The sequence below is a fragment of the Pelobates fuscus genome, chromosome 9, assembly GCF_036172605.1.
Source record: "Pelobates fuscus isolate aPelFus1 chromosome 9, aPelFus1.pri, whole genome shotgun sequence".
Taxonomy (NCBI): Eukaryota; Metazoa; Chordata; class Amphibia; order Anura; family Pelobatidae; genus Pelobates; species Pelobates fuscus.
In genome coordinates this window covers 152,544,189-152,556,859 of record NC_086325.1, presented here as the reverse complement: position 1 = coordinate 152,556,859, position 12,671 = coordinate 152,544,189, and the positions used below count along the sequence as shown (strand labels likewise).

General features: G+C 45.0%; 1 protein-coding gene across 1 annotated transcript in view; it reads right to left on the bottom strand.

The window, feature by feature from the left end:
* LOC134573205 (histo-blood group ABO system transferase-like) overlaps positions 1 to 10,362 on the bottom strand; it is a 196,678-nt gene extending 186,316 nt beyond the window's left edge. The window contains exons 1-2 of the mRNA XM_063432787.1: positions 10,317 to 10,362; positions 8,337 to 8,384 (exon numbers count right to left, since the gene is read on the bottom strand). The gene's annotated coding sequence lies outside the window, so the exon portion shown is untranslated. The remainder of the gene's footprint in view (positions 1 to 8,336; positions 8,385 to 10,316) is intronic.
* Positions 10,363 to 12,671: the final 2,309 nt, after the last annotated feature.

The window sequence follows — 12,671 nt, the reverse complement described above, 5'->3', positions numbered from 1 at the left end:
ATGCAGTACAGTCTGTTGATACCTGTTATATTCTATTACGTTCTACTGTATTTTGCTATAGTCTGCTATTTATTTATTTATTTATTTATTATTGCTATTTATAAAGTGCACACAGATTCCACAGCGCTGTACAATTAGTTGAGAAACGTACAATATACACATACAAACACAAGGGGTAAGAGAGCCCTGCCCGTAAGCTGATATCTAGCCATTGGAGCTCTTTTATACAAAGTGCTTGGCTAGATGGCCCGTGAGCTTACAATCTAAAGGAAACCATGGGGATTTGAGACAAGAGGTAGCAGGGGACGTTCGGAGGTGATGGCTGAAAGAGTTAACAGAGATAAGCTATTGGTAAGATGTTAGGGGAATGAAGAGGTAATTGGGTGAGAAAAAATGCAGTCTTCACTGAGTCGATTGTGAAGTAAGGCCTGAGGAATAGGGATGGAACAGTCATAAGAAGGTATTTACGACTGGGGAGGGGAAAAGGAGAGTGTGGGGGGTGGGGAGGGGGCAGAGTAGGCATGTGTTATAGACTATTGAAAAGTTTAGCTATACTTTGTTATGTTCCGTTGATGGCCAATCGAAGAACCTACACTTTCCTAACTATCATTAGTCTTTAATCGTTGGTGTCACCACCACCATTTTACAACATGGACAATCATTCTCTTATATACAACTGCATTATTATACATTTGTGATATATGTGACAGTCATATATCTTATATATAATCTATCTAATATATGTGACAGTTATATATCTTATATATAAAAACTGCAAACAAATGTATTTTACTTACCTGGAATCCAGCACCAGTTGAAACTCCCAGATCTGCATTTCACGCCTCCACCAAACATCAGCTTGGTGAGGTCTAAACATAGAGAAGCCTCCAAAATGGAAATGGTTGACAAGGGGGGTGCTGGCGTAGAGATCCTGCCCTATACTGGCCAAAAAGCCTGAGGAGCATAAAGCCCTATATTAAGGGGGGGGTAGGTTTATCCTATGACCATTGCTCTGTGCGACCCGCCCAGAGGTGTAATAAAATACTGGGTCTCCTCCAAGTTACCCCAACAGCCCCAGACTCCGGTACAGTCCAGGAGTTCCTCACTTGGCCGTCAGCTTCCAATGGTCTGGTCGGAGTCTCGGGACTCTTCTGCATGTAGTCGACTGCGTCGCTGAGTGGTGAGTACCCAGGGTTGATAGCCTTGATTAGGGATACGTCCCCTTGTAGACTGAGGACCCGAAGGGGTTGGCATGACTTGGGGTGGCATCTGTGCCATTGAGGTGCTGTTCGTTTTCTCCAACCTCTCCATTGAGCTGGCTTTGGTCTGCCTCTTCTCTCTGCCAGACTCCTTCGGTATGGCCCCAAGAAGGCTCCTTGCTGGTGCTGGCCACTTGCTGCCTTCCTCTGCTGGGCCACCCAAGCCGGGTCCTGAGGTAGGTTGTTGGGTGGAGTCACCGGCACTGGAGGTTGCATGCGGGCCTCCCATTGTTCCCAAAAGGAGGCAAAGATTTTGTTCAGTTGGAGCTTCGTTTCAATCCATGCACCGCGTGGGTCGAAGGTGAGGAAGGCATCCGCCATTTTGTAAGTCTCACTGGTTGTTGGCTCGGGACCCCGAGTTGAGATAGCGTTCTCACTATTTTGCTCGGGGAAGGTGTGGAGGTTGACTGGGATATCCCCCGCCGGTCCGGGGGGGGGGGTTACATGGGCCTCTCCCGCGCCTACCATGCTTGTAGGCCTCATGAGCATTTCGGGTGAACATTGCCTGAATTGTCGCATAGTGGGTGTCATCTTGTTCCCCTCGATGTCATCAGTTGCTTGATGGCCTTCCAGCGTCAGAAAATTGCCATTTTGTGGGTGAAATATGGCTTTTTCCACCCCTTATTCAGCGGGAGCTGTTATGGCTAGCGTCCTCTCTGCTCTGCGGTCAGGCCATGCCCCCCCCCCCCCTCCCCCAGGCTGTTGATTTTAAACACAGTAGAGAAAATTTACATCACAGAGACTGAACAGGCATTTGTAATGGTTAAGAATATTGGATAGGTTATCAGCCTTAAGAGTTAACATTTAGGAACAGCATGGGATCATGGAAGGCTCAGGATGGGTGCCATTCATGTATTAAATAACATGGGATAATACGTATGGCTCTAGAATCGTGATGAATTTTCAGGAAGTGTAGGCTGTTGGTATATATGTGAAAAGAGTATGTGTCACATGGATGTAGCCTATGAACTATGTCCCTTACCAAAGAGGCAGCCGGGGGGAGTTTAATGCTTGCCAGCGGTGAGGTATGGCGTGGTCTAGGGCAGGGGATGGGCATGTGGCCAACTTTCAGGGTCAATCCTCTGCAGATCTTTCAGTGGGCTGTGAGCTTGGGATGAGATTGCTATGACATATGTAAAGAAAAAAAAAGAATGTAGAAACACGTAACCGAGCTCAAAAACAAAAAGATAACATGAAAAACTCAGTAGCGTTGGCAAAAGTAATAATAGGACAAGGTGCAGTCAGGTGGGCGATGGAGTATTACCTCCAGCTCTTGGCATAAAGGGTGGAAGGGTCCCAAATGTGAGGTACACGAGACTCGTTGTTTGGTGGTGCCTGTAGGCCCAATGCTTTCAGGAGTGCCGGTGCCTCCGCTGCTGAGCCAATTCTGTGCTTTGTACCGTTATGGGGTATTATCAATGTTCTCAGTGCCCTCCATCTGTAGCCTATATCCGATTAACGTAGTTGGGTTGTAATTTGGTGAGAGGATCTGTGCCACTGCAAGATGGCTCTGGTCAGGTTCTGGTAAATAGATAGCTGAGAGTTCTCAAACGTATAGGGGTTTTTTCCCTGCATTGCTGCCACTAGTTGCCCCTTGTCTAGGGAGTTTGCGCAGAAGAGGATGACATTGCATGGAGTGGTAGTGGAAGACTGGGGTGCACCAGGAAGTCAATATGGCCCATCCATGCTGAACCGTTTTGCCCCCGGGGGAGGTAACACCGTTCTTCTGCTGTGATGGAGGCTGGAATCCCACGGATCTTGACATGGTTACGCCTGAGGCGGTCTTCAATGTTGGATATGTGGGAGGTGAGTACCTGGTGGGTAGATTGGAACTTTAAAAATGAGTCTTTGATATTGGAGACCTTGGTGTGGAGGTCCATGACTTCCTCCTCTGTGGCCCGAATTTGGTCCATGACCTGTTGGACGTCGGTTCTGATCACAGCAAGGTCTTTTGCCCACAGCTCCTGGATGTCTTGCAAGAGAGTCTGGATATCTTGCTTTGTGGCAAGGTTTCCTGTCAGGGAGTCAAGGTGGGTGGCGACTGCCAGTCCCAGCTCTCGTGATGAGAGCATTCCACTGTTTTCAGGCGGATCTAGGGGGGGCCGACTCTGCTGTGGCATCCGCAGTCGCCATCTTGGTTGATGGTTGGTTTTGAAGCATGGTACCTATGTCTCTGGTATCAGGTACTGCTCCGGGTGGGGGTTTCTGTGTTTTTCGCCCCATATTGCACGTTGGGGGTTGTGGTAGGAAACACGTGCTGGGTGTCTGCATCAGTGGCAGTGCCATGGAGTAGGTCGAGACTTTGTAGGCCCCGTTCTGTTCTGTGTTTTTTGGCGCTTGAAAGAAAGGCATCAATAGGCGTGGGAAACTCTGCCGAGTCAGAGGAAGTGTTTGTTGGGGGTGGATGGTACCGGTAACAGGGGATTTGAGGAGCTGGAATCAGGTAATGTTTTTTTTTTTTTTAACCCATTACTTTGCCGAGCGGAGGCCATGAAGGAGTAGAGTGGCTGAGGGTTCCTATATTTTTACGAATAAAGTTTAGTAATCATAACACTATAGTGTTCCTTTAATAGAATGAAAAGGATGAATCAACTCAAATTATCAAAAGGTGGGAATAAAATAAATAAATAAGAATACAATAATATTCTTATTATTCTAAGTTTCTGTTTGTTATCTAATGTGATTTGACTGTTTGTATTTTTATTGAGTTTTTACAGCTATCTTGATGTAATAATCATATGAGCTAGTCCCAAGGAAGATAAGGTTTTGCATGTCAGTTCCTTTTGGAACTTAATACAGAAAGATAAGTCCTGCGCTCACTCCCATCACTCCTGTGCGACAGCAACGACCACAGTACACATCAGCCCCAATATATATATAGTAAAAACCAAAGAAAAAGTTACCTGCTCTCTCTCCTTAATACCTATGCATATTTAAACAAATGGAGGTCATTTAGTTACTCTAATGGCCATTGGAGGGTATCCCCGCCTGCCAACATCAAGGCAGACCCCCCTAAGCGGGTCCTACACTGACAATTCACCTTGCTTCCTTGAGCTTCTGGCAAAGATATTTCCAATGAGACAGAGAGGGGTATTTTTGTATACACCCCTATATACTTATTAACCCTTAATAGGGAACCCATGGGATGGAACTTGAATGGATCCCAGTGACTGAGTCTTCGGACCTGTTTGCTGGTTGCAGGATCCCTCTAGCCCTGGCATAAAGCAAGAGAGTTAGGCCAGAGAGCCACAATTGCCTTTGTAAAGGCAATAACTATAATTGCTGTAAGCAGCGCTGCAGTGGAATAGGCAGAGGGGATGATACCTGCCTGGAAGAAGAGCTTTGACCACTGGAAGCTGGACCTGGGACCCTGGTCCAGGGTGGGAAGCAATATCGAGACCCCAGCCAAGATGCAATAGATGGGGCCTAAAGTGCTGATGGTGTCCCGATGATAGCAAGGAGTGTGTTTGGCGGAGGCACCCAGTCGGGGTACCAGGCGTTCTGCCACAAGTGATGGCAGCGGTGGGATGGCTTCCTGGCAAGTGGGGAAGCATTACAGGGACACCGGTGGGTTGGGATCCTGAAAAGAGGTAGCGCTAGCGTCCGTGCAGCGTCCCTGTCTGGAAAAGAGTCACAAGGGCTAGGATCGGAGAACTGGTGGCCCCAAGCAAACATGCTGTCTTCCTACAGAGGCACTCCTTATGTGGTGGAGGTAAAGAAACAGCTGGCTAGGAATGGCCCGGATCCTTCAGCAAACACCATCCTGGCAACCATGGACGAGGCAACAGCTGACATCACAATGGAGTGGGAAATGAAGTACCAGATAGCCAGGGCGAGATGGTGGTCCAGGAACAGAGGACCTATGCAGGGGAGGCGACAACCGGTTACTCTCCCCAGCGGCAGCTTGGATTTACAGGGGGAGGAGATGATCGGTCCCCTACCCTACATCAGCATGCATCATTGGGAGTGGAGACAACCAGTCTCACTCCCCAGCAGCAGTGTACCATGCAGGCAGAAGAGACAACTGGTCTCTCTCCCCAGCAAAAGCTGGAGTTATAGTGAGAGGAGATGATTGGTCCCTCTACCCTACAGCAACAAGCATCATTGGTAGTGGACACAACCGGTCTCTCTCCCCAGCGGCAGGAGACATCACTGGGAGTGGAGACAACCGGTCCCACTCCCCAACAGCAGCAAGAGTCACAGGGAGTGGAGACAACTGGTCTCACTCCCCAGCGGAGGTGTACCCTGCAGGGAGAGGAGACAACCGACCCCTCTCCCAAACCACGGCTGGAGTTACAGGGAGAGGAGACAACCGGTCCCTCTTACCAACCACGGCTGGAGTTACAGGGAGTGGAGACAGCCAGAGTCATAGGGAGTGGAGACAGCCAGAGTCATAGGGAGTGGAGACAGCCAGTCTCCCTCCCCAGCGGCAGAATGCATCACTGGAAGTAAAGACAACCGGTCTCACTTCCCAGCAGCAGCAAGCATCACTGGGAGTGGAGACAACTGGTCTCTATCCCCAGCAGCAGTATACCCTACACGCAGTTGAGACAACTGATGTCACTCCCCAGCAACAGTGCCTGGTATCAGGAGACACCAGGAATGACGGACGCTACACCCATGGCAAATTGGACTTACCAGGACAGAGTATGGCACAGGAGGCTACCAGATTAACTGGGTGTTTTTGGGCGGGCTTCTTGACTAACTCAGGTATAGACCGGCAGGAGGTTAGTCTACCTTTGGGGGGGGAAGATAGGTGACAGTAGTCACCATCACCTGGACCTTCAGACAGACTATTTATTTTGGTTGTTGAACTTTTCTTATGTTTTTGTCACCCTGTACCCATTATGGTTACAGGGTGTGAGTAATGTAATTGTTTATAATGTGTGCGTGTGTATGCTGTTTATTGCTACCAACCATGTGGATTTGGCTATGGAGCCTGTGTAGTGCCCTCTGTTGATAGCAACAGCAATATGTACTACCTGAATAGCGAGGCTGGTTAATTTGCATATTCAGGTATATTTGCATATTGCTATTTCTGCAGGCAGGAGATATGTTTTATGTTAATTATTGTCTTTCCCATCCCTTTATAAATATGTCATTATGTTATTATAAGTTCCTGTATGTTGTCTAATGTGATTTGACTGTTTGCATTTTTATTGAGTTTTTACAGCTATCTTGATGTAATAATCATATGAGCTAGTCCCAAGGAAGATAAAGTTTTGCATGTCAGTTCCTTTTGGAACTTGTGTCCTGTGTGGATTTGTAGGGATCCCAGTGACAGAGTCTTCGGACCTGTTTGCTGGTTGCAGGATCCCTTTAGCCCTGGCATAAAGCAAGAGAGTTAGACCAGAGAGCCGCAATTGCCTTTATTAAGGAAATACCTATAATTGCTGTAAGCAGAGCTGCAGCGGAATAAGCAGAGGGGACGATACCTTCCTGGAAGGAGAGCTTTGACCACTGGAAGCTGGACCCAGCACCCAGGAACAGGGTGGGAAGCAATGGCGAGTCCCCAGCCAAGCTTCAGTGACTGAAGTGCTGATTGTGTCCTGGTGATAGCTAGGAAGCGTGTTTGGCAGAGTCCGCCACACATATGATAAATAAAAAACCCTTATAGTGTACAGACATGGAAATTATGGATATTGTGAACAGGAGATTCGCATGGCGGAGAGGTTCCGGAGGAACCGGGCCTTTAAGCCACAATAAGCAGATAATCTCACCTGAACGGAGCCTGACAATACCCACACAGCTGTGGTAGAGGTGGCGGATCCCCGAGATCGGGAGTTTCGGACCCCCCCATGGGAAGCACGAGACTTCGCTGCCCTGTCTCCCCACCACACTGCCACACGCTAGAAGGATGGGGGCTCGCCGGCCCTGTCCCCCTCCCTCTGGGCCGGGGGGGTCATCCCGGTCCCCACTGGGACGAAACCGAGCCGACTGAAGGGCCGACTAAAGGGCGCTGAATACCCAGGTCCCACAAGCAAAGATGGTGGCGGCGCAGAGCACCTAACCAAACGCTCCGGCAAATTAGAACCAAGCCGCTGACCTTACCAAAGGGCAAAACGGGCACGCAGTGAACCCCGGCTGGAGAGCGAAGGGACCAAGAGAACCACCGGACCCTCTGCCCGCAACACGCGCCTCCCTGGCCGACATATGCAATACTCACCTAAGATGGCGGCTTGTCAAGACCTCAAGCAACAACCACCATGCAGCACAGCAGCAATCTCGCCGGAGACCAACTCTTTCTGAAGCAATCGATGCTAAAAGATATTGGGAATCTCAGAGCCTCCTGATCCGCGGTTCGAAGAAGCTGGCTATATTAGAGCCTGGAGCTGAAATATATTACCTAAGTTTTTCTCCTTTTTGTTACTACTTAGTGTTGCATAACGTCCATGTCATGTATAGCCTATTCATGTTTAAGCATAATTAGCGACCACTGTTTATTTTAAATACTCTAACATAAAGAAAGAATTGTGTAATCTCATGGCTTTGGGCAACATGTTCACCTAGTAACAAACTACTACTGTGTTTTCAGCCCACATGTCTCTTTTATGCTATTTGCATCCAGTGTTATGTCAGCAAACTGAATACTCATATTCACGTTATTTAATTTCCTAAAACGGATAAGTTGCCTTGCTAGCCTTTCTTGGCCTGACTTATTCTTTATCTAACACAGAACAGGTGGCATTTTTGTTAATTTGTTATGTTAATTTTGAAGCAATAATCTAAACCCAGTGGCACTGCAGGCTAGGTGTATTTGGGCATTGGGAGATAGATTGAAGTGCATGCACCCGCCTGTAGATATATTTTGAGATGGGAAATATCTGTACCTGAAGCATGTTAACCTATGCCTTGCCACCTTACCATATATTCCTACGTAGATCTAGCATGTTTATTATAATGTAAAAATGTGCAGCTTTATCAAATGCCATACAAGTGTCTATTTTGAAATGATTGCATTAGCTATTGTGGCATTGCGAGTTTGATGTAATTTTTTGACACTACAAAAATAAAGAATTTAAAAAAATAAATAAAAAAAAAGATATATTTTATGTGCAGAATTGAAAAACTACTTACTTCTCATTATAGCTTGGAAATAGTAAGGTATTGATTTTAACGTTGTACCTGAAGATGAAAAAACCATGTCAATGTTCATGTAATTATTACATTTGCAAGAACAAACAAAATGATGGCTTGGATAATCAGTTAAAGTCTTAAAAAGTGAAACAGGCAAAAAATATATACACACTAAAGAAAGAAATTGGATATACGTGAAAACTAAGTGTTCCCAGGTGTACCTCACAGACACCCAACTAATAAGTAAAAAGCAAAGAAAGTGGAACAAAACCACCCAGTACACGTATAACAATTGAATATAATCTGGGGAAATGGACCAGGATAATAAAATCAATGTATAAACATATGATACCACACTCTAAACTGGTAAATATAAATACAAATTACCACATAGGTACTAATTCTGAGATTTTATTGAATCACTATGTTAGAAAGCACATAAGAACTCTATTATACAAGCGTGGTCAATACAAACAGTTATATATATCACAGCCACCTTGACCACTGTAATTATCCTAGACACACCAAATATGGCTAAACGATTACAGGGCCATCGAAAGAACTATCGGGTCCCGAGCGCGCAGTCTGAGCACCCCACCGACCGACCTAGGTTGAAAAACCTTACATTTACTTCCTACAGGAGAACGAATGGTTTCAAGTGCACAGCCTGCAGGATTCAGAGAGGAGTCTTTCCCTTGATTAGTGTTTGGATCCACTTCAGATCCATAACACTTCAACCTTTACAGGACTAACACTGACCAGCATATTGGTGAGACCTTTCCAATATTTTTTGGTGTGTACACACTAGGACTGTAAATACATTTTTTTTGCCTCCTACTATTGTTTGCAGTTTTTTGTTCTCTGGGGCTTTTTTTTATTTTTTTTCCTTTTTTTATTTTTTTATTATATTTTTTTGACTGGAAAGTTATATCATTGGTCTCCTGGTTAGGAAGCAATTTGATCCTGATTCTAGAGTGGGCTATCAGCCACATAGTGCGATTAAGCACTAAAACTACTAACATTGTCGAAATGATTATTTTTGGGGGGTTTGTTTAGCCATATTTGGTGTGTCTAGGATAATTACAGTGGTCAAGGTGGCTGTGATATATATAACTATTTGTATTGACCATGCTTGTATAATAGAGTTCTTTTGTGCTTTCTAACATAGTGATTCAATAAAATCTCAGAATAAGTACCTATGTGGTAATTTGTATTTATATTTACCAGTTTAGAGTTCGGTATCATATGTTTGTATATATGTATCTTGTGGGTATTCGGAGTGGGCTACCTGGGCACCAGCACCTATTTTGAATAGCAGAGTGCCTATACAAATCTGTGATTTGAATTAAAATCAATGGAGATCTATAATAATAATAAACATTACATAGCGTAATACAGTGTCCAAACACCATTCACTCTGTTTTTATTGTAACTGTATTACGCTATGTAATGTTTATCATTATTATAGATCTTCATTGATCTTATTATCCTGGTCCATTTCCCCAGGATATATTAAATTTTTATACGTGTACTGGGTGGTTTTGTTCCAAAGTCTTAAAAAGGTCTTGCCTCGGTCACCAAGAGGCTTCTAATTAAATGTTCTACTTTTGTGAGCATGCTTTAGGCAAAAAGCAGGCATCAGACCGTCTGTAAAAATCTTATAGTAATTGTTTATAAACCTGTCGGGCATAGAGATTGGTGGGTTTAAGAAAAAAACAGGAGTCTCTAAAAGAGCAGCTTGGTCTCTGGAGAGAATAGGAATTGCTAAAGACGATCAAAAGGAAGAAACTCAAGACATATGGACAGATTAGATATGGATATATATATATTTTTTTTATGGTATGTGATGAAGATAGTAGTCATTTACCTTTGGGTTTTTTAAAGATAACGAATGACAATCGATCAAACCACTTTTACTGAACTATTGAGAGGAAAAGCAGCTAAGCAAATGGTAAAGCCTTCAGATCCCACTATACTCACCAGTTGAATGAAATCGAGAACACAAGCAGCACAAGTATAAGCAACAGAATCCCTTTTGTTAGATACTGATTTGCCCTGCAACAGAGAAATGAAGAAGTTACAATGTTATCATTACATTGGCGACAAAGAATGATGATGTCTGTTCCTACCTGTGATTTGCATTCTCTAAACACAAGCTCAATCTCTTACTGATAGGACACAACAATATAGGCCAGATATGTATAACTTGGAAAACATTATGCTTTCAAGGGCCTAACTTATGGCTAATAACTCTCTGGCTGACGGTCAACTTTTTTTTAATAAACTAATTAAAAAATTAGGAATATGTACTTTTTCTCACTAATCAGTTGAGCGACCAGGACTCCCAACTCAGGATTCTGCTACAATGTATCCCTCTCTCTTTTTTGTAGTATTTGAGCTTAATGGGAAACTCTGGTAACCATAACAACTTTATCTAAGTGTGCACACTGTTACCTTAAGAGGCTAAACCATTCTCAAACAGTTTAATCACAAAGATTTTCTCAAGAGCAGATCTCAAAGTCGAGTTACAGGAAGTGCGGAGTGCCACTGTGCAGGGGCTCCACTGATTGGCTACAGCGGTCTGCTGACTCTCTAAGCCAATCAGTAGCTCCCCATTAAAAAAAAGAGGTTTGTGCCTTTTTATAAATGAGGCATTCATGGTTGGCTTAGAGCAACAGCCTGAAACGTCATGCCTATTATGCTTAACTCTAGTTGCCCTCACAGAAAAATATGCTTACGAAAGCTCCAATGCATCCTCTTATGGAACAAAAGTTGTCAGTTGTTGCTGTAATTGAAGCTAGCAAGCCTATTGCCCAGCTAATAGCTATTCAAAATCTCAAAAGTGTAAGTTTACATAAAAAGAGTAAATAAAAGGGGTCTGACAGCCAACCGAGGCAGACGTGTGTAGCAGGTGCTCTCAACTGGCAACCCGAAACCGAACATATTGCGGGTGTATTTAACGCAATTTTCAATGGCAGACTAGTCTACACTACTTGCCTCAACCATACCGATGATCTATCCGCGTTTCGGAGGAAGACTACCAAGGGCTTAGCTCAAATGGTCTCGGAGGCCTACAGTGGCAGGTTGGAGGAGACGGACGCACCTTCACTGATTGCACTTACTCCTTGCTTTGGGCCCTGTTTCACCCCCCCATCTTGACTGGTGGTGGTTATCCCGGTCCCACTGGTGTACCAAACTGACACAACTACAAATCAATTGCAAACAGCGCAGATAAGCATATCATCTTGTGGGGCTGAATGCCATTCCAAGATGGCCACCGCAGTGTCTTGGGCCCTCCTTGAGGAGCGCATCGGGTAAGCCTTTGACCACTTGTGTAAGTGACTCTTTGCCAAAATCACGCTAAAATGGAGAGAGAGATATCTTGGGAAAGAGTTCTGCCAGGATGGAGAGGGACCCCTCCAGGCATCCACACTGTACAAGCTACATTCTGAAGTCAGCCTGCATCAACCACACAAGTGAAAAGGCGCCTACCACCTCGACCCTCTGCTTACCCTGAGAAGGGGAAGGACTTGATCCCAGTGGGCTCCCATGTCCGTAGACTAGTGATGCTGGCCCTCTCACAGGCCTGGGGCTGGAAGAATGTCCTGATCTACCACGTGCCAGCAGAGTTGCACTTGGATCTCCTCACCCTTATGCTGCTCCTGTCCTGCTCTCCTGATGGTTAAAACTGCCCCCCAACAAAGGGCATCAGTTGAGAGTGACATTTACCTGTTATGGGTACAACACTCCAGTTATCCATAGGTCCCACAGACTGTTCCTATTCAGCTTATATTAATATTGTTTAACTTTCTTGCCATAAAGCATCATTATAGATAAGAGTTTAGTCCCAGTGGTTTAATTTTCTGCAGTAATGTGTATCATGTTTAAACAGTTGATATTGTTTCCTACTAGCACTCTCAAGACCATGAGGAGCAAGGCAAGGCCTAGGCAGAACAGCGACATGTGAGTGTAGTGTATACAGAGGAATGTGGTAAAGTGGTCCTGGGACAGTGGGTGGAGTAGTAAGAGGGTAGATGGATGGGGTAGTATAAATAGGTTGCCATCTTACAGGGTAGCAGCCATCTTAATTATCAGTTGGTAACAACTTGGTAATTTCTGGTTGTTGCGCTGGGTATACCTGATTTTAAAGTGCTGTGTGCAGCCAGTGTATAGGTATCGAAGCTGTCCTCTCTGCCCTCAGGGCTGAGGCCTTACAAGATCTTCATTGATCTTATTATCCTGGTCCACTTCCCCAGGTTATATTAAATTTTTATACGTGTACTGGGTGGTTTTGTTCCAAAGTCTTAAAAAGGTCTTGCCTCGGTCACCAAGAGG